This window comes from Phoenix dactylifera, chromosome 1, assembly GCF_051530095.1.
Source record: "Phoenix dactylifera cultivar Ajwa chromosome 1, Ajwa_hap1_PhDact_Kaust_v1.1, whole genome shotgun sequence".
In the NCBI taxonomy this organism is placed as follows: Eukaryota; Viridiplantae; Streptophyta; class Magnoliopsida; order Arecales; family Arecaceae; genus Phoenix; species Phoenix dactylifera.
This window is the reverse complement of record NC_143190.1, coordinates 70,681,386-70,703,925: the sequence shown is the minus strand read 5'-3', so window position 1 is coordinate 70,703,925 and position 22,540 is coordinate 70,681,386. Positions and strand designations below refer to the sequence as shown.

Sequence of the window (22,540 nt, the reverse complement as noted above, 5' to 3'; positions counted from 1 at the left end):
AACTCGAGGTTCCAGAGCTTCCTGGCTTATCAAGGTCCCCAGATCGCCTCTAACCATTGCCCGCTCCTGATCTCTATAGCAGATTACATCAGCCATCGACTCCCGTTCTTCTTTAAGAAGATGTGGTTGTCATACCCCAAATCCTGGAACATTGTCTGAGAGGCTTGGACGATGCCGGTGCGAGGTGATGTCATGTAGAGGGTTTCGTGCAGGCTGGAGCTTACCAAGCGCAGACTCCGCAGGTGAAACTGCAAGGTAGTAGAGGATATATTTAGAAGGCCGGAGGAGGTGGAGGTGTCTATTGCTGAGCTTTCGGGGAGGGAGGATAGTATGGGTGGGCTGCCGGAGGCCGACTTGGGGGTACTGCGACACAAACTCGCCATGCACCACTCCTTACTAAGGAAGCAGGAGATGTTCTGGAGACAGAAATCCCAGATCCCATGGATGAAGGAGGGCAACAGGAACACCCGCTTCTTCCACCGGTGGACCATCATTAGGAGGTAGAGGAGTATGATTCGTTCCTTAATGTTTTTCAGCAATTTAGTTATCTAGTTGTTTTGTTGTCTGATTCTAGTTCTGTCTTCTTCATGATCAGCAGCCATCTGTCTCTGCTTAAATTTCTTGATTCAATTCCATTTGTCAATTCATACATCCCAATCCTAATTCGGAGTCAAGAAAAGTAGAATACTAAGTAAAAGGTGGGAAAACAGGATTATTTGTAAAGGTAATTGCTGTAGAATTCTATAGCAAGAGCTGAACTTTTCGTTTTAATTATCGTAGTTGGAAGATGGAGATCAAAAGAACACGCCGCGACAGTCTTGAACAGTGGAATACTAAGTAAATGGTGGAAAAAATGGGATTATTTCATGAAGATGCTTGTATGAAATTCTACAGCAACAATTGAAGTTTTGGCTGCAATCATCGATGTTGTAGGATGGAAATCAAAAGAACGGAGAATAAATTTGGTATTCAACACAGAAATATAGAGAACTGTCTTGTGTTGGAGCTTGATGAATGGTAGAATTGGCACCTGATTCTCACCCACGAGCAGGGGAACAAAATTTCTTGTATAAATGGATGAAGTGGATGAACCTAGGGAAATGCTTGAGAGCATTTTCTATGTTGTGCGTACATGTGGATGTATGCACACCACATAATTCTGGTGTATAAAAATTAAGAGAAACCAATTCACACCCCCCCTCTTGGCTTGTCACCTTGGGCAACAGCAAAAGGGTCACCAATGTAAATTAGACTTGATAAACAATATTAGACAACTGACAACATTTTCTTAATCATAAGAACTTCATAATCCACCAAGTGGTTAAACTAACAAGAAAAATTAGAACCACCAAAGAAAAGAACTAGATCAAAAGAATGAAACAAAATAACATTCATATAGTCCAATTTCATACATCATAGATACATCAAATCATTGAAAACACAACACAAAATGATTGATAAAACTAAAATAAACTCTAGAGTTAATTAGGTCTACACCACGGAGCGGGAGGAAAAAGAGAAAAGTAAAAGGTAATGGATAGATTTAGAAGCCTTGTCCATGTTGTTATCGATATCAATTGTCTAGTAGATAGTGCATCTAGAGCCCGAATAAAGCCTTCTTTTCCTTTTTATAGTAAAAGGGATACGCAATTGTAGAAATGACTATCTTTGTTAGTTAGTAACAATGGTTCTCGATATGACTATCTTACTTTTAAGTGTCCAAATTACTGCTAATGGGAGTTAATTGCAGAAATAACCTTTCTCCAAAACTTTGGCCAAAATGCTTTACATTCTTTTTGATAGTGTTGTTAAGAGTGCTGTATAGGTGCCTAGGCGGTCTACCTATGCACTTGTAAAGCATAGATTACTTACATAGCAGCAGAGTAGACTTATATTAGAAGAAAAATAACTTTTTTTTGATTTGTACTTTCTTTCATTACCTTATTTTCACTATTATACTGAAATAATTTTTTATTTTACATAAATTGAAAGTGAAAATACATAACTTACAAGATGCTTTTACTTTGCTTATTCCTTTCCCTATTTCTTCTTACCTCGGAACCTCCTCCTTCGCATATGTATCACCAACTGGAGGGTCTTATGAAGCTTTCCAATACCTATTCTACTACTAGCAAGCCTTCAATATGCTGCCTAGTTGTTCAATGGCCCACTCTCATGTCATTCCTCTTGTTCTTGCTCTACTCATTAAAAAGATCATTTTCTTCTCTTGTCATGTTATTCCTCTTCTTCCCTTTTTATCCTTTTTTTTTGTTCATTACCCTTACAAAAATAGCTTATTGTATTTCTAGCCTTCGAAAATTACTATTTGCATATGTATCTCTTAAAACATCATATTTTTGCATGAATACATATGCGGTTATATTTTTAGTTGACAGTGTTGAGAAGTAATCATTTTAAGAATAAAATAATTTATCATCCCTTACAATAATATTCTTGGGGAATATATAACAAATGCAGGGATGTTAACATAAAAGGATAATTATGCCAAATGATATTCGGAAGGGTTATTTATTAGAATTGTTAGCCAAACATCTAATAGGAGGGGCATCCATGCAAAACCAGGGTGTTTGAGGGGTGCGTATGTAAATAGTTACTTTCGGGGTGGATATTCAATAAGTTAGATTTGTAAATGTTTATGTGCAAAGAATCCTTATTATATGTATGGTCGAACATGAATATTAACCATATTGTTTTTAAGAGCTTTTTACATGGATACCCTTCTAAATATTAGATTTTGCATGAATATCCTTTCAAAATTAATATTTGCATGTATACCCTTGTAAAACTCTGTTATTGTACAAATACCCCTAATATAACAGTTCTTTAACGGTGTTAAAAATATAATATTTATATGAATTAAAAATAAAATTAAAATTTGAAATGACGTTATAATCTTTACACCACTCCAACCCCCCCGGCGCGTCTTCCCCATCCCCTGCGAGCTCCTCGCCTCCGCCGTCCCCCCCGCGAGCTCCCCGCCCCCCGCGCGACACGTCTTCCCCATTCCCCGCAAGCTCCCCCCCACTTCGTCCCCCCCGCGCGGCGCGTCTTCCCCACCCCCTGTAGGGTTCTAGCATGTCATAATGGGCAGCGGAAGCTAGGGATTTTAAAATTTTCTTAATAAAGTCCCTATGCATGAAACCCTTTTAAGCCTAGATCACCTTAATGATTACAATCAAATAATATAAAATAAATGCAGAATTAGTAGAATACCTCAAACGCTAATCCAAAGTGTACAATCTCCACGAGGCGTCCAAGTGTCCGCCCTCCAATGGTGATCCACACGAAAACTTGATCAAGACTTTAGCTCCAAAGACTTTTGATCCTTAATGCAGAATTCTTCTAAAGAACTCTAATGGCTTGCTTTCCTTCCTTTCTATTTTTCTTTAGCCTTCTAAAATCACTTCTAATCCTTTTATCCTAAGGAAGACCACCTTGTCTTGGCTTAGGACACACTAGAAGCAATGTTAGAAAGAAAGAAACTAATGTAAGAAAGAAGGGATATGAGAGAGAGAGAGTTGGATTGATTTCCGATGATATAAAAACACCGGGAGCATTCCCTATTTATAGGTGGCGTAGGGATGCTTGCATCCCATCCATTCATCCATCAAGGGATGCGTGATCCAAAGGGGAGCGTCTCATATGAAGAGGCGTATCACAAATAAAATGGGGTGCTATCAAAAAGGAACCGTATTTTGAAGAGGTGTGATAAGTGGATAAGCATGAAAAGTGGAACCGTATTATCTCTTTCGCACCCTCTTTTCTTATCACGCCATCAGCCTATGTGAAGCCCCATCACGCCCTCATTCCTTCTTTTGATGCGCCATCAATTGATCTTAGGCGTGAGGATGAGAGAGAGAATTTAAATGGATAAGATCAAATGAATATTTCATCCTTATCCAATCCATGTGGCGCTTCTATATGAAATTCTAATTCATTTCATGCGCCCATAGGCTTCTCACGCCACCATCCTCACGTCCTACAATCTCCCATGATGAGTCATCATAAGATCATTTAGTTATGTCCCCATCCAACAGTGGAGATCATGATCTAATGGCTAGGAATGCATGCGCCATCATATTTGATCCATTTCATCATCAAAGATGATCCAAGGGCTCTAATTCAAGGCGCCTCATTATGATCCCATTATATCTTCATCTAATGGCTGATGAATGTCATATGGTCATGATTAAAGGCCCTTCTAACCCTATCCAATTGGGTTCAAACCAACTCACCATTATGTCTCACTACAGGAAAAGTCGGTTTTACCGACGCTTTTTTGCCGACGCTTTTCACAAGCGTCGGCAATTTTTGGTCTAGCGTCAAAATTTGCCGACGCTTTTTTCCAAGCGTCGGCAAAAGACGACGCTTTTTTCCAAGCGTCGGCAAAAGACGACGCTAATAAGGGTCGGTGTAGTATTGGGCCTAAGACGACGCTAAAAAGCGTCGTCCAAAGCCAACATTCCCACCATCACCCGAGCCCTCTCTCTTTCCGTTTTCCCGGCCACCGCCCTCCACCCTCAACCCATTCCAGAGATCGAAGAGAAAACGGAACCCCCTTCCCTTTCCTCGTCCATTCCTCGTCTTCTCTCTCTCTCTCTCATCATCATCGCCCCCCCTCCCTAACCCCCTCCAGATTCAAGAAGCAGCGGGGGCAGCGGCTCCGGCCCTTCGTCCGCGACCCCAACGACCAGGCCTGGGCCTTCAACGCCACCGCTACCATCCTCAACTCCGGCACCACCAACCTCAAGGCCTGGGAGCTCCTCATCGGCTTCCGCCACCGCGAGATCCTCGTCTCCGCCTCCTCGGCCATCCTCCCCGACGGCTCCTCCTTCCCCTACTCCACCCCCAACGACTCCGCCACCTCCTTCTCCGGCTCCCCCAACCCCGACCTCAAGTACCCCATCGAGGTCGCCGGCGATCCCTCCCAGATCCGCGCCCAGATCTCCATCGGCGGCACCTTCTTCGGCTCCCCTCCCCCCGCCGCCCCCCTCCCCTCCTCCCTCTCCCTGGCCGACCCTGCCTTCTCCTGCCCCTCCCCCGCTGCCCTCTCCAACACCTCCCTCGCCACCTGCTGCCTTCCCAACCCCGACTTCACCCCCAACACCACCACCAACTCCTCCGATGTCGCGGAGGCCCTCCCCTGCCTCCTCGCCCTCGCCGCCGCTTTCATGAACAGGCCTTCTAGTGGCGGTGGAGTGGCACCAGCGGCCACCCAACCCCAAGAACCCCATCGTCTTCTTCGACGTCACCATCGGCACCATCCCGGCCGGCCGCATCAAGATGGAGCTCTGGTCTCTGTCACCTCCTTAAGAGATAGAGGTAGCCTCCTTTCTGTCACCTCTTAGATCCAAGCAATGAAGCTTTCTCCTCTTCTTTTTGGTTTCCTATCAGTTCTGCTGCTGCTCTCAGTCCCAGTCTCATCCTCGCCATGCCATTTCCCTGCCGTTGTCAATCTGGGCGACTCAAATTCAGATACAGGTGGTCTCTCAGCCGCCTTCGGGCCGGTCCGCACACCGTACGGTGAGACCTTCTTCAGGATGCCCGCAGGCAGGTACTCAGATGGCCGCCTTATCATCGACTTCATTGGTAATTATCTCCCTTTTATCCATATAAATTAGCTGCTAATCACCGCCATCTAGAACTCTTACTTCAAACAGTTGAATTTGAGGGGTAGTTTTCAGGGAATTAAAGATCACTAAAGCCCATGGGGGTCACTCATGGAGACCCAATACAGAATCCTAGTACTGATCCACTATAAATTATCTGATCGAATTTGTGGTCGTGTTTTTTTTGTCAAATTTCCAGCTGAGAGCTTTGGATTGCCATACCTCAGTGCGTACCTTGATTCATTGGGCACGAATTTCCGGCATGGTGCTAATTTTGCATCTGCAGGAGCTACAATTATGCCGCAGAACGCAACCCTTTCTCAGGGTGGCTACAGTCCCTTCTCTTTAGATGTGCAGCTGGATGAGTTCTTGCAGTTCAAATCCCGGTCTCAAACGATCTACGAACGAGGCAAGTTCTAGTCATTCTAAACCATCACTCCACTGTAGTTCAGCAGTTGGGTTCTGCTGCTTAAATTTATCAAACTTTTGTTGCATATGAAACAAACCGCAGGAGGAGTTTACAGGGAATTGATGCCCAGAAAGGAGTACTTCTCTCGACATCGGTCAGAACGACATCACTGCCTTCTTTTTCCTTAACATATCGGCAAACGATTACATCCCGAATGCTTTGAACGAGTTCTCGTCGGTGATAAAGGTATGGATAGATTGAAAACAGATGATGTTTCTGAGATATGGTATGATGGTGAGCTTGTGTTGGCATGCAGAGCATCTACGAGGAGGGAGGAAGGTCATTTTGGATCCACAACACTGGTCCTCTCGGCTGCCTTTCTTATGTTTTGTTACGAATGCCCCTCACAGCAGAACAGTTGGACTCTGCCGGCTGTGCCATTCCTTACAATCATTACCTTTCAAGACAGAAAGGTAATGAAGCTTCTTAAGTTCTCCCCAATAAACATATAATATTCTTTGTCTTATGCAGGAAATAGTGATCTGACTTTGAATAATTTTGGGATTGGAATCTGGTTGTGAAAGTCAAACAAAAGGAGTTATTAGTTTTGGAGTTGGCTTCTATGTACCGTAGAAAGGCAGGAATTTTAATGTGTCCAAATGATGTTTGATGTAGACAGGGATTTTGATTTTAGACAAAATACGTAGGTTTGATGGTTGGATGAATCCTGTAAAGGTTTGGCCACCTCCATTCTTCATTTACTTGCTTTTTGCAAGCATTAGCTGATATTTTTATGGCTTTTATTTGTATGCAAATTGATGTTCATTGCTGTTTTTTTCAGATTGAGGCTGCATCTAAATATTCCACCGTTGATACGCTTAAGCAACAGTTTCGCTTGACTCCTGCGAAGTTTAAGGTTTTTTCCTCTTACCCATGTTAGTGTACAGCTAGTGGGAGGACCTTTAATACCAGTTATCTGGCTACACGTTGCAGTCTACTTCAGTCTTTTTCGGAATTGCAAGAACAAACTAAACTTTGTATCTGTGTATAGTGACACAAGTCTTCACTTGGTTAATATATAGTAGTTACTCTCAGGATCTGCAAGCTATATAAAAGTCATTGCATGTATTTTATTTTGGTCAATCATAAGGGCTGTGTCGAACAGGAGACTTGTCAAAAATTTAACAGCTTTTATCTCACCATGATCAATTACTCTAGTCAAATGGTCGGTTAGATGGTAATTGATGTCATGGCAGTGGTTCTGACAGAGCTATATATCTGTCCTTTTAATGTGGTTTTTCAGTCGTCTAATAAAATCATGAATTTTTATGAATTTTTTTATTTTATGAATTTTTATGAATTTTTATGAATTTTTTTGAATTTTTATGACAGAGCTATATTTGTATACAGGTTTCACATTTCTTTTTATAAATTTTTTTTTTTAAAAAATCTCTATTGCCGACGCTTAAAAGCGTCGGCAATAATACTATCCCGGCACAGACGCATAAAAAGATTTTAAGCCTTTGCCGACGCTTTAAAGCGTCGGTAAAGGTAATCAGCCTTTGCCGACGCTTTAAAGCGTCGGTAAAGGTAAGGTAATGCCGACGCATAAAAGCGTCGGTAATCCCGGCACTAACACTATCCCGGCACATGCACACCGACGCATAAATCCTTTGCCGACGCTTAAAATCGTCGGATATAAAGCCTTTGCCGACGCTTTAAAGCGTCGGTAAAGGTAAGGTAATGCCGACCCAGGCGAAAAGCGTCGGAACGAAAATTATCCACGCCCACCTGCCTGACAGTTTCGTGACGCTTTTGGACGCGTTGGATTAGAAATTACTGACGCTTATAAGCGTCGGGAAAAGCTCTGGAAAGCGCCGGGAAATGCTATTTCTTTTGTAGTGTCTTCATCCAACGATTGATGAAAATCTAATGGTCAAAATTAAATGTTTTATCAAATCTAATCCAATTAGATTCAAATCAAGCCAATTAGGTGCCAACTCTTGGCTAACCCATATTAGAATATGATCTTAATCAAATTAGATCAATTAAGAATCAGATTCGAATCTAATTCGAATCAGATTCGAATCCAGTTCGAATCAGGAGCTAAGGTTTGCAACACCTGCTAGGATGTTTATCTTGCAAACATGATCTAATCCAATTAGACCCTTGATAAGTTTTCTTGTGTGTGACCCATTGGGTTCCATACTTAGCCAGCAATAGGTGTGAGTGCGAGTTGACCCAACTTGATTAGAACTCTTCTAATCGATTTAAGTCCAAACTGCGCGAACCCGAACTTAACAATTAGAATCCTTTCTAATTGGTGATCGAATTAAACTCTTTAATTTGATCAAACCTATAAAACAAGATTGACGTCTAGCAACGTGTCATGTCTACCCGGAAAATATGGAATTTGGTGGAAATACCAAAAATACCCTTCAGTGGCAAGTTACCATGCAATTCAATCCTTTAATCAAACTGCATCCCAAATATGTATATGAGTATGAATATATGTCAAACTCAATTTCATATTTATATTTTTCTCAATCTTTAAATGATAATTCAAATAATGAAACATTAGAAACTCTTTCTAATTTTCATTCTGCTTTGATCAAAGGCTTCCTGAATTATCATATGATTAGAATAAATAGGATGCTATCTTCTCTTACTAGAAGTGATTAATTCCTTGTTGATCTACTCATAATCTTCGTACACAATCCACCATATCCAGAAGACCTCGTACATAACTTATTGTCATGAATGAGTGTAAACCAAAACATAGGTTCATGTGCACAAGATACCATGGTGATCTCAGGTCAAAGGATCAGTTGCACAACTCCCACTAAGAGAATCATCTTTTGACATGTAAGCAAGACTTCATAAGATTTCTCTTTGTAGGTCAATTCAGTGAACTCATTCTTCTAATGAGCACCCATATCTTTGTATTAGTGTCTCCACACAAATGATTGTGAGATCAATCATCCTCTGCATCGAGCATACATAAGACATGCCAGTCTTTCCGGTAATCATTGATCCCCGACTCAATGTACCAATGACTGGGAATATTTAAGATTAGGATTTTAGGATTTTAAGTCTCACTAGTATGATCTCATCATAGTCTTAAAACCATTGCCCTAATCTAAGGAGTTTATCATAAATATAATCAACAGCATATGATAAAACATAACGCCTTTATTCATATTTAAATGTCATGTACATGATTTGGACAAATCAAAAGAAAAACCTTTCGCAATACATATTGCGATTGGCTTGTAGGGCATCTACTCTTTCAATCTTCCACTTGCACTAAAGCCAATCGCTCTTATATTTTATCCCCATACAATCGAGGTGGCGATCGAACTGCTGTTGTGGCAGAGCTTTAGTGAACGGGTCTGCTAGGTTGTTCTTGGTGTCTACTCGTTCAATGACTATGTCTTGTCTCTCGACAATCTCTCGAACAAGATGGAAGCATCTTAGAATGTGCTTGGATTTGTGATGAGACCTTGGTTCCTTCGCTTGAGCAACAGCTCCAGTGTTATCACAATAAACTGGGACTGGTCCAGCAATCTCGGGAACTACTCCTAACTCAGAGATGAACTTCTTCATCCAGACAGCTTCCTTAGCAGCTTCACTTACAGCAATGTATTCTGTCTCAGTAGTTGAGTCAGCTACAGTTTGCTGTTTGGAACTCTTCCAGCTCACTGCACCACCATTTAGGGTAAAGACATACCCTGAAGTGGACTTGCTATCATCTGGGTCTGATTGAAAACTAGAATCAGAAAATCCTTCTAGTTTCAACTCAGATTCTCCATAAACTAGAAAAATATCTTTAGTCCTTCTCAAGTACTTAAGAATATTTTTCACAGCTATCCAATGATCCTCCCCTGGATCAGCCTGAAATCTACTTGTTATGCCTAAGGCATAAGCAACATCAGGCCTAGTACATAGCATAGCATACATAATCGATCCTACTGCCGAAGCATAGGGAATAGAATTCATTCTATTCCTCTCTTCAGATGTCTTAGGAGACATCTTCTTAGAGAGACGTATGCCATGACTCATAGGCAAGTAACCTCTTTTACTTCCTTCCATGCTGAATCTTTTCAGCACATGATCTATGTACCTAGACTGGGATAAGCCTAGCATCCGTTTAGACCTATCCCTATAGATCTTTATACCAAGTATATAGGATGCTTCTCCCAAGTCTTTCATGGAAAAGCTTTTTGATAGCCAAGTCTTGACCGATTGTAACATTGGAATATCATTTCCAATGATCAGTATGTCATCTACATACAATATTAAGAAGACAATGGCACTCCCACTAGTCTTCTTGTACACACATGGTTCATCCACATTTTTGATAAAACCAAACTCTTTGACTGTTGTATCAAAACGGATGTTCCAACTCCTCGATGCTTGCTTTAATCCATAAATGGATCTCTTAAGCTTGCATACTTGATTTGCTCTCTTACTTGAGACAAATCCTTCTGGCTGTGTCATGTAAACCTCTTCCTCAAGATAACCATTAAGGAAGGCGGTTTTGACATCCATCTGCCAGATTTCATAATCATAGTATGCAGCTATTGCAAGCAAAATCCGAATAGATTTGAGCATAGCTACTGGCGAAAAAGTTTCATCATAGTCAATTCCTTGCTTTTGCCTGAAACCTTTTGCCACCAATCTAGCCTTGTAGGTTTCTACGTGGCCATCTACTCCAATCTTTTTCTTATAGACCCATTTGCAACCTATAGGGTTTACACCCTCTGGTGCATCAACCAAAGTCCATACTTGGTTGGTATACATAGAATCTATTTCGGATTTCATGGCTTCTAGCCATTTGTCAGAGTCATTACTCATGACAGCTTCCGAATAGGTCAGAGGATCATTATTCTGAACAATGTGGGCTTCATCATTCTCAATGATGAACCCATACCTCTCAGGTGCTCTTCGCACTCTATCTGACCTTCGGAGAGGAGATGTGTGTTGTGGTTGTACCTCATCAATGGGTACATCTGGTTGAAGAATTTCTTGTGTTTCTATTTGTAGGTCTTGAATTTCTTCAAGTTCAATTTTCCTATCCTTGCCCTTTTCTAAGATAAACTCTTTTTCTAAAAAAATGGCATGCCTACCTACAAAAACTTTTTGTTCGGTAGGATGATAGAAGATGTATCCTATACTATCTTTAGGATAACCTACAAAAATACATTTATCTGATCTAGCACTTAGCTTGTGTCCAAAATTTCTTTTGACATAAGCTTGACAACCCCATATCTTAAGATACTTAAGATTAGGCTTCTTTCTTCTCCATATCTCATATGGAGTGCTAGGTACAGACTTAGAAGGTACCCTGTTTAATATTAGTGCAGCAGTCTCTAGGGCAAAACCCCAGAAGGAAATAGGAAGATCAGTAAAGCACATCATGGACCGTACCATATCTAATAAAGTACGATTCCTCCGTTCAGCTACACCATTTAATTGTGGCGTATACGGAGGTGTCCATTCAGAGAGAATGCCCTTTTCTTTAAGATGATTTAAAAACTCACTAGAAAGGTATTCACCTCCTCGATCAGATCGAAGGATTTTAATACACTTTCCGGTTTGTTTTTCAACCATACTTTGATACTCTTTAAACTTATCAAAAGCTTCGGATTTATGTTTCATAAGATACACATATCCGAACCTTGATAAATCATCAGTGAATGTGATGAAGTAAGAGTATCCACCTCTAGCTGGAGTTGTCATAGGACCACATACATCTGTGTGTACAAGTCCTAATAACTCACTTGCCCTTTCTCCATGTCCAGTGAATGGAGACTTAGTCATTTTACCCATAAGACAAGATTCACAAGTTCCTAATGATTCATAATCATAAGGATCAAAGAACTTTTCTTTGTATAACTTGTTGATTCTTGATTCACTTATGTGACCAAGTCGGCAATGCCAAAGAAGGGTGTTATTTACTTCCTCTCTCTTTCTTTTATTGCTTTTATTAATATGAAAGACATTGTCATTAAGTAATAAAACAAGAAGACCATTTTCCATAATGCCATTGCAAAGATGCTTATTAGAAAAATAAATAGAGCAACCATTGCCCTTTCCATTAATTTCAAATCCTTTCTTTAACAACAAAGGAATGGAAATTACATTTCTAATAATTTTGGGCATATAATAACAATCTTCTAATTGTAGGAGCTCTCCCGAAGGTAACTCCAAGTTGTAGGTTCCAACAGCTTCAGCCTGGATAGACTCTCCTCCAGCGCCATACAGCTCGAAGTTACCTTTCTTCAAAATTTTAATTTTCTGTAGTCCATGCAAAGATTTGCAAATGTGAAAACCACAGCCGGTATCCAATACCCATGAATTTGAATTTGAAGAACTTAATGACAAGTTGGCATGTAACATAAACATACCTTTTGATGCAACTCTTGCATCGGTCTTCATACTTGCAAGAAAACTCTTGCAATTCCTTTTCCAGTGGCCAGCTTTGCCGCAATGAAAACAGGTACTTGATCCGGAGTTTTTCTTTCCTTTTTTCTTTTTGATGCTACTCTTGGGGTTCAATCGTTTCTTAGAACCCTTATTGTCCCATTTTCTCTTAGAGGTGCCATCTATAAGAAGGAGTGGACCTTTATCCTTCTTAATATGGCCTTCAGCTGTTTTGAGCATATTTAACAGCTCGGGCAGGGAGGTGTTCAGCTTGTTCATGTGAAAGTTCACAACAAACTGAGAGAATGAATCAGGCAGTGATTGCAGGATCAAATCCTGACTGAGCTCACTATCCATAACAAAACCTAATTGACTTAATCTGGTGATTAAGTCTATAACCATAAGAACATGGTTTTGCACTAGAGTTCCTTCATTCATTCTAGCATGGAACAACTGCTTAGATATCTCATACCTAGCAGTCCTGCTTTGTTCTCCATACAACTCTTTTAAATTGAGAAGTATGGATTGAGTCTCCATGCTTTCATGTTGCCTCTGTAATTCATTTAATAATTCTACATATGCAAGAACATAACTAATATAAGCAGACCAATCATGATGACATGTTTGCAACTAGATAAGGACTTTAATCTAATTTGTCTCCTACTATTTTTATCGAATATCATAGCCCTCTCCTATGATAAACGTGAAAATATAATTTTTCTTAGTAGGGTTGAGATCCTAATTCATCATAAAAAGCCTTGTGTTTACACAACAAACTCTTATGAGTTCAAAGGTAGGAAACTCTTTCCAATTGCATCTCATGCAATTCTCAACTTTATCTTGTCCTCTTAAAATACTTATTGCCTTGTGTTAGCACAACAAACAATAATATTTTAGTTAAGTCAAACCCTTCATTTCCATATAGTCATATTCGAATAATATTGCCCTTGTGGTTGCACAACAAGGCAATATATTAAAATATGCCATAAGCATCTTAATGCACCAAGACAGTATAACATCAGTCCCCATTGCAAGTTTTGTGTTAGCACAACAAACTAGCATGGATCTTGACATAATAATATCAAGGCATGAAGGAAGGCTATCAATAGTATTATATCAATATTAAGCTTATCCATAATAGACAATCAAACAAATGGCCAGGTAAGCAGGTGGGAGGCTCCCCTTACTCAAAGAGTAAGGTCCTAATTAAGTAACCATCTTTAGTGCTTTCCTTAGACACCAATTAGATTAATTGTTCTAGAATGGGTTAGCTCAAAATTTTTTAACACTATGACTTAATATAATTTTTATTGAGGGCTTACTAGTCTCTAGCACATTCTTTAATTGTAACATATATTTAACATATCTAAAATAAGCTATCATGCATCATAGCTATCTCATAGCATGTATAAATCATAAGCAACTAATTAACATGCTTCAACATATTTTTATATGGAAAATTTCATATCATGACATTTTATTACATATCATATCATATATGAATCATATATTTCAGCATTTCATTAAGCATATGACATTACTATCTCATAGTAAATTAATAATCATACGTCATGCATTATTATTTGATTGAACCAATTAAACCTGGCTCTGATACCACTGTAGGGTTCTAGCATGTCATAATGGGCAGCGGAAGCTAGGGATTTTAAAATTTTCTTAATAAAGTCCCTATGCATGAAACCCTTTTAAGCCTAGATCACCTTAATGATTACAATCAAATAATATAAAATAAATGCAGAATTAGTAGAATACCTCAAACGCTAATCCAAAGTATACAATCTCCACGAGGCGTCCAAGTGTCCGCCCTCCAATGGTGATCCACACGAAAACTTGATCAAGACTTTAGCTCCAAAGACTTTTGATCCTTAATGCAGAATTCTTCTAAAGAACTCTAATGGCTTGCTTTCCTTCCTTTCTATTTTTCTTTAGCCTTCTAAAATCACTTCTAATCCTTTTATCCTAAGGAAGACCACCTTGTCTTGGCTTAGGCAATGTTAGAAAGAAAGAAACTAATGTAAGAAAGAAGGGATATGAGAGAGAGAGAGAGTTGGATTGATTTCCGATGATACAAAAACACCGGGAGCATTCCCTATTTATAGGTGGCGTAGGGATGCTTGCATCCCATCCATTCATCCATCAAGGGATGCGTGATCCAAAGGGGAGCGTCTCATATGAAGAGGCGTATCACAAATAAAATGGGGCGCTATCAAAAAGGAACCGTATTTTGAAGAGGTGTGATAAGTGGATAAGCATGAAAAGTGGAACCGTATTATCTCTTTCGCACCCTCTTTTCTTATCACGCCATCAGCCTATGTGAAGCCCCATCACGCCCTCATTCCTTCTTTTGATGCGCCATCAATTGATCTTAGGCGTGAGGATGAGAGAGAGAATTTAAATGGATAAGATCAAATGAATATTTCATCCTTATCCAATCCATGTGGCGCTTCTATATGAAATTCTAATTCATTTCATGCGCCCATAGGCTTCTCACGCCACCATCCTCACGTCCTACAATCTCCCATGATGAGTCATCATAAGATCATTTAGTTATGTCCCCATCCAACGGTGGAGATCATGATCTAATGGCTAGGAATGCATGCGCCATCATATTTGATCCATCTCATCATCAAAGATGATCCAAGGGCTCTAATTCAAGGCGCCTCATTATGATCCCATTATATCTTCATCTAATGGCTGATGAATGTCATATGGTCATGATTAAAGGCCCTTCTAACCCAATCCAATTGGGTTCAAACCAACTCACCATTATGTCTTCATCCAACGATAGATGAAAATCTAATGGTCAAAATTAAATGTTTTATCAAATCTAATCCAATTAGATTCAAATCAAGCCAATTAGGTGCCAACTCTTGGCTAACCCATATTAGAATATGATCTTAATCAAATTAGATCAATTAAGAATCAGATTCGAATCTAATTCGAATCAGATTCGAATCCAGTTCGAATCAGGAGCTAAGGTTTGCAACACCTGCTAGGATGTTTATCTTGCAAACATGATCTAATCCAATTAGACCCTTGATAAGTTTTCTTGTGTGTGACCCATTGGGTTCCATACTTAGCCAGCAATAGGTGTGAGTGCGAGTTGACCCAACTTGATTAGAACTCTTCTAATCGATTTAAGTCCAAACTGCGCGAACCCGAACTTAACAATTAGAATCCTTTCTAATTGGTGATCGAATTAAACTCTTTAATTTGATCAAACCTATAAAACAAGATTGACGTCTAGCAACGTGTCATGTCTACCCGAAAAATATGAAATTTGGTGGAAATACCAAAAATACCCTTTAGTGGCAAGTTACCATGCAATTCAATCCATTAATCAAACTGCATCCCAAATATGTATATGAGTATGAATATATGTCAAACTCAATTTCATATTTATATTTTTCTCAATCTTTTAATGATAATTCAAATAATGAAACATTAGAAACTCTTTCTAATTTTCATTCTGCTTTGATCAAAGGCTTCCTGAATTATCATATGATTAGAATAAATAGGATGCTATCTTCTCTTACTAGAAGTGATTAATTCCTTGTTGATCTACTCATAATCTTCGTACACAATCCACCATATCCAGAAGACCTCGTACATAACTTATTGTCATGAATGAGTGTAAACCAAAACATAGGTTCATGTGCACAAGATACCATGGTGATCTCAGGTCAAAGGATCAGTTGCACAACTCCCACTAAGAGAATCATCTTTTGACATGTAAGTAAGACTTCATAAGATTTCTCTTTGTAGGTCAATTCAGTAAACTCATTCTTCTAATGAGCACCCATATCTTTGTATTAGTGTCTCCATACAAATGATTGTGAGATCAATCATCCTCTGCATCGAGCATACATAAGACATGCCAGTCTTTCCGGTAATCATTGATCCCCGACTCAATGTACCAATGACTGGGAATATTTAAGATTAGGATTTTAGGATTTTAAGTCTCACTAGTATGATCTCATCATAGTCTTAAAACCATTGCCCTAATCGAAGGAGTTTATCATAAATATAATCAACAGCATATGATAAAACATAACGCCTTTATTCATATTTAAATGTCATGTACATGATTTGGACAAATCAAAAGAAAAACCTTTCGCAATACATATTGCGATTGGCTTGTAGGGCATCTACTCTTTCACCCCCCGCGAGCTCCCCTCCCCTCCGCCGTTCTCCCCTCACCCCCCGACGTCCCCCCCGCGAGCTCCCCCCCGCCGTCCCCCCCGTGGGCTTCCCCACCGCCGCTCGGCATCCCCACCCCACCCGCTGTGGGCTTCCCCCCCGCCCCCCACGTATCAGGATCCTGATCGCGGGCGTTCGCGATGCAGCTCGCTCGCGATCTCCTTCCTATTCCTCCTAGTTCTGTAATCCAACCTATGATAAACAAAAATTCTTCTAACCGCAAAACTTATCTTTTTGTGCGATCTATCTTTCAAATTTTTCATCTCTCTCCTATCTGTTGATTATAAAAAAATATTTCAATATCATGTTACCCTCTCTTCCCTTTCATTGATTTATACTATTTTTCTTTTATTAATCTGAACCAAAAAAAAATCATTACAAGTGTTAGAAGAACAATAATGATTATTGTAGCTGATTTTATTTCATTCCTATTTTTTACTGTGAACCAATATTGAAGCTCTATTTTTTGGTTTCTAGCTACATACCATATATTTTATTTGAGAATAAATCCTATTATATATTTTTGTTATATTCATGATAAAGAAACAGGCCTCTCGTCATAGAACCAAATGCATTTCCTAATAAATACAGGATTATAAAGGCTATCACATTAATAAATGTATCTCAATTCTTTTCATCTACTAAGTTTTTTTTTGCATATATACCCTTCTAAATATAGAAAATTATATGAATATCCTTGTAAAGTTACTATTTGCTTGTATACCCTTATAAAAATTTCTACTTGTACGCCTAACCATTAAGGGTATTTTAGTCATTTTAATTTGAAACCGCTAATTTTTTAACGGCGTTAGATGACATGGGTATATATGCAAAAATAAGAATAAAAAAGGGTAGAACAACAAAACAAGTATTTTACGAGGGTATACATGCAAATATCAATTTTGGAAGGGTATTCACGCAAAATCCGATATTTAGAAGGGTATCCATGCAAAAAATCCTTGTTTTTAAAACTTTACCTTTTGTTTTGAAAATAGGTTAGTAAAGTTTCCAGTTGACTAGGCTTCGGTTAGATGTCCTGACAACCTTTCTTTTCAAAGAGTTAGGCTAAAAATCTTAAATAGGAATCATGATGTAATCTTTTTTTCTTATGATTAAGACATGATAAGCTATATTTTCATGTAAACACCAAATCATGTACTAAGTATGTTTCCAAATTTTCAAACTATTGGGTAATTGAGGTTTATGGCAAACTCAATGAGAAAATGGTTCCTTTGTATCTCGGTCGTGAGGACTTTACAATTCACCAAGTGATTGCACTAAAAAGAAAATTAAAAGAAATACCAAAGAGGAACTAGATCAAAAGAAAAAAATTAGATAAACCTTCATTAGTCATATTTTATACATCGGTAGCTTAAAAAATCACATAAAATGATTGATTCTTATCACATGCATCTCATGCATATAATTTCAGATCTGATAATTTTAATTTTAATCATGCTACCAACTGAATCTCTGATTATACAAGACATGATTTTTAATTGTTTCAATCTTATTGTAATTTAAAATCAACATGCAACATCATAAGAATAAAAATCAGCATGCTGAAATTTCTGAAATCTGAAATTTCAGCACGCAGAAAATTTCAGCAAGCATGAATATTAAAATTCAGATCTAATAAAATCCTAATCAAGTCTATTAATGTTAATCTTAATCCTAAAAATCCGGCTCTGATACCACTTTCGGTTTACCCTCACACACGTTGCGACGATCGCAGCGGAAAGACGCGCGCGGGGTCGTTCATCTCATGAACGTCCAGAGAAACGTAGATTTCAAAAAAATTCTGAGTTCTCTAACTCAGAAGATCATGAAATCTGAAGGAAAGGATTAAAATTAATTACTTGATTAATTTTCAGATCTACAATTAAAATTATAAAGATCAAATCTTTACCTTTGAGCGGGTAGATCTTCACCGCTATTTGTTGATCGTGGAAATCAGGTTCGCTTGAAGCGGCACAAGTGTTCGGCCTCTACGGGTATCCACATGAAAATCTGGATTGATCGAGGTTGCGATCTCACCGGGGTGCTAGCTCCCTTGCAGAGATCCCTTTTGATGGTTGGAACTTCTCTAAGCAATCAACTCTTGATTGTTTCCAAGAGGAGAAAGAAGGAGAAGGAAGAAACGCTTTCTTTTCTTTTCCTTACCATGGAAGAAGAAGGAGGAAGAGAGAAACACCTTTCTCTCTTTGTTTTCTTCCATGCATCTGATGAAGAGGAGGAAGAATCAAACATCCTTGCTGCTCCTCTTTTGCCTTGCGGATGGAAGAAGGAAGAGAGGGAGAGATGGAGGCCGCTCACCTAAAAAGAACCACCAAGAATCATCCCAAAGGGGGCTGCCCCCTTTTTTATTCTTTTTCTTTGAAGCCCTAGGTGTGGACTCCTCCTAAAAGTTAGGAGGAGCCGCACCAATGTTTGGCCAAAACGGGTCTTGCGTCCCGGGCATCCGGGACGCGAGTCCCGTCCATCCTGGTCGCGCATCCCAGTCATCCAGGACGCGGATCCCGAGAGCATCCGAGGAAGGGAGGGGTTCTAATCCTAATCAAATTAGGATTTAGGTGGCCCTTGGTTCATTGAATTCTAATCTAAGTAGAACCCAATTAGTCTCCCTATTTGATTCACATGAATTCTAATCTAATTAGGAGTCATCTTTATCTATTGGACCAAAATTAATTAGGACTCTAGGAATCCTAATCCAATTAGGACTCATATAATTTTAGTCCTAATCCAATTAGGACTCATATAATTTTAGTCCTAATCCAATTAGGACTTTTATAATTTTAGTCCTAATCCAATTAGAACTTTAGGAATCCTACTCTAAGTAGGACTCTAATAATTTGAAGTCCTAATTTAATTAGAATCTAGGTGTCCTACTCCAAGTAGGACTCTTGAACCTTATCATATAAGATCGAGCCCAATTAATTAAGTCCAATTGATTCAATCAAATTGCAATCCAATTACAATTAATTCTTCTTCAACTCACTAACTCTTAGTGGGTTAAACTAATTATCAATCAAATTGACAATTACAAACTATTGTGATTCCAAATCACAATTCAACCATTAGATCGATCAGATCCTCTATTGTGTGTGACCCCATAGGTTCTATTCTGTCTGGTAGTGAGATATGTTGTGATCCCTATCACAATATCATTGAAACTCCTTTCAATGGGTTAGAACAATTCCAACTCTTCTCATTCGGGTTCACTGATCATCAAGTGAATGTCTCTGAGTCTCACAATCCACCAGTGACACCTAGCAGCATGTAGTGGCAACCCAGCAGAGTAGAATAGATGAACCTCTAGGTGCAGTTAGCATATGATACAGTCCCTCTATCGTGGATCCCAACAGGATGGAGGTCATGGATAACTCGTCAAACCCCATCATCTGTTATATGTAAAATTTATTCGACTCCAGTTCGAGATTGAAAAACTCTTTTTCCAAAAACTACCTTGGCCAAGGATTTACGAACTCAGTCTTATAAATCACATAGGATCTCTCCTAATCTATCAAGGTCGATAGATTCCATCTAGATGCACCCCTACTCCCGCAATGAACCTAGTGCAGCTAATCTGCACCACAAGGACCCAAATGGATAGGGCCCATATTTATGTGCTCGTCAAACTACAGCAACCTCACTGTGAATAGCCGAGGCATTGCAGGTCAAAGGACCAGTCATACAACTGCAGCATCAAGTAAGTCACTGACGAGTGGATAGACATCCAAGTGACTACTTGCTTTGGTCACGCTCAGTACCCTTGTTCTCTAACAAGCACTTACACAATCACTCCAGTGTCCCTACACTGTGGACTCAAGACTCATCCATTTGACTAAGTGATCTGTGCACTAATCTCAGCGGATCGATCACCGTCCCTCGTGATGGATCCATCGATCAGGAACAATTCAGGAATTAATCACCAATGACACATGCCTCAAATTCTCAACTCTTGAGAATATGCGTCGTCATCTTATTAATTCCTTGGACGATTCATGGACACATAAGAACATGAATGAAAAGAATGCCCATCCTAATAAATTCATTATTAGGTCAAGTACAAATTTATGTCCCAAAATAAAATAATGCGTCAGCCAAATTGGCTTCTAGGGCATATTTCTAACAATCTCCCACTTGCACTAAAGCCAATCAACCATAAATCTAAGCCCCATCTTCTCAAGATGTGCTTCAATTTTCTGCTGACTTAGCTTCTTAGTGAATAGGTCTACCACGTTGACTGTGGAGTCTACTCTCTATGCCTCTACTTATTTCTTTTCGAGATAGTCGCATATCAGGTTAAACTACCGCTCTATATGCTTAGACTTCTGGTGAGACCTTGGCTCCTTAGCTAGTGCTATGGTGCTATTGTTATCGCAGTATAGTGTTATAGCATCGGATGACATTACACATAATTCTGCAATAAACTTCTTAATCCAGAAGGTTTCCACTGCACCCTTAGAGGTGGCGATACATTCAATTTTTAAGGTAGAATCTGTAATGATCGATTGTTTGGAACTCTTCCAAATTACCGAACACCATTGTACATATTCTAATGTAGACTTTTTATCATCAAATGTGTGTATCCTTCTACCTTTAACTCTGATATTCTCCTAAAGACCAAGAACATGTCCTTAGTTCTTCTCAAGTACCTACGACTGTTCTTCACAACTATCCAGTGCTCGTTGCCTGGATTTGACTGATATATGCTCGTGACACTCACAGCATGTGCTATATCAGGAATAGGTTGCAGCTTTTGTTGGTCCTACCTAGTAGCTAGCTGGGGCACATCTTCTTAGAGTGATTTATCCCATGCCTAAGGAGTAATAATCTCCTTTCAGAGGTTTCCATGCCGAACCTCTTCAGCACTCCCTCTATGTACATATTCTGTGATAGGACAAGCATCCTCTTAGATATATCTTTATAGACCTTAATTTCCAAAATATATGATACTTTCCCAAGGTCTTTCATAGATAATTTCTTAGACAACCATACCTTGACCTTAGTTAGCATGGGAATATCATTCCCAACAAGAAGGATATCATCCGCGTACAATACGAGAAATACAATAGCCCTCCCACTAACCTTCTTATAAACATATGATTCCTCTTCGTTCTTGATGAAATCAAACGATTTGATTACATCGTTGAAATGAGTTTTCCAACTCCGAGATGCTTGCTTTAGTCCATAGATGGATATTTGCAGTTTACAGACCTTGTGATCACCATCACAATATCATGATATGCTGCAACAGCGAGCAATATTTGAATAGACTTCAGCATGGCTACAGGTGAAAAGGTATCCTGATAATCAATGCCTTCGTATCGATTATAACCTTTCGCTACTAGCCTTGTCTTATAGGTCTCTACCTAGCCATTCAAACCTTTTTGTCCTTTTGTAAATCTAATTACAACCAATAGGTACTATACCTTCTGGTGGATCTATTAAGGTCCAAACTTGGTTGGAATGCATGGAGTCCATCCCTGACTTCATTGCTTCCAACCATTGCTCAGAATCGATGTCTAACATCGCCTCATTATAGGTATTGGGATCCTTACCTTGATCCCTATCTCCCATGGAACACTTTCTCTTCATCTTCTGTAAGCATACCTAAGTACCTTTCAGGAGGATGGAAGATCCTACTAAACTTATGAGGTGGAGGAGATACAACATGTACTGGCTCAATACGAATAGGTTCTATAGGCACAATGACTTGTTGCTCTTCAGAGATTTTCTCTTCGAGCTCAATTTTTCTCCCACTGCCTCTATCAAGGAAAAATCGTATCCTAATGACTCTTTAGGATATCCAATAAAACGAGTATTAATTGTCTTATCCTCTAACTTATCTGCC

At 39.3% G+C, this 22,540-nt stretch overlaps 1 pseudogene across 1 annotated transcript; it reads left to right on the top strand.

Annotated features, from left to right (window-relative positions):
• The first annotated feature begins 1,073 nt into the window (after window positions 1–1,073).
• On the top strand, window positions 1,074–15,705 carry LOC148715529 (uncharacterized; annotated as a pseudogene). Its single transcript, XR_016399098.1, has 7 exons — window positions 1,074–1,140; window positions 4,372–5,343; window positions 5,416–5,610; window positions 5,830–6,039; window positions 6,142–6,285; window positions 6,356–6,512; window positions 6,881–15,705. The product of XR_016399098.1 is annotated as an uncharacterized LOC148715529 (transcript).
• The last annotated feature ends 6,835 nt before the right edge of the window (window positions 15,706–22,540 follow it).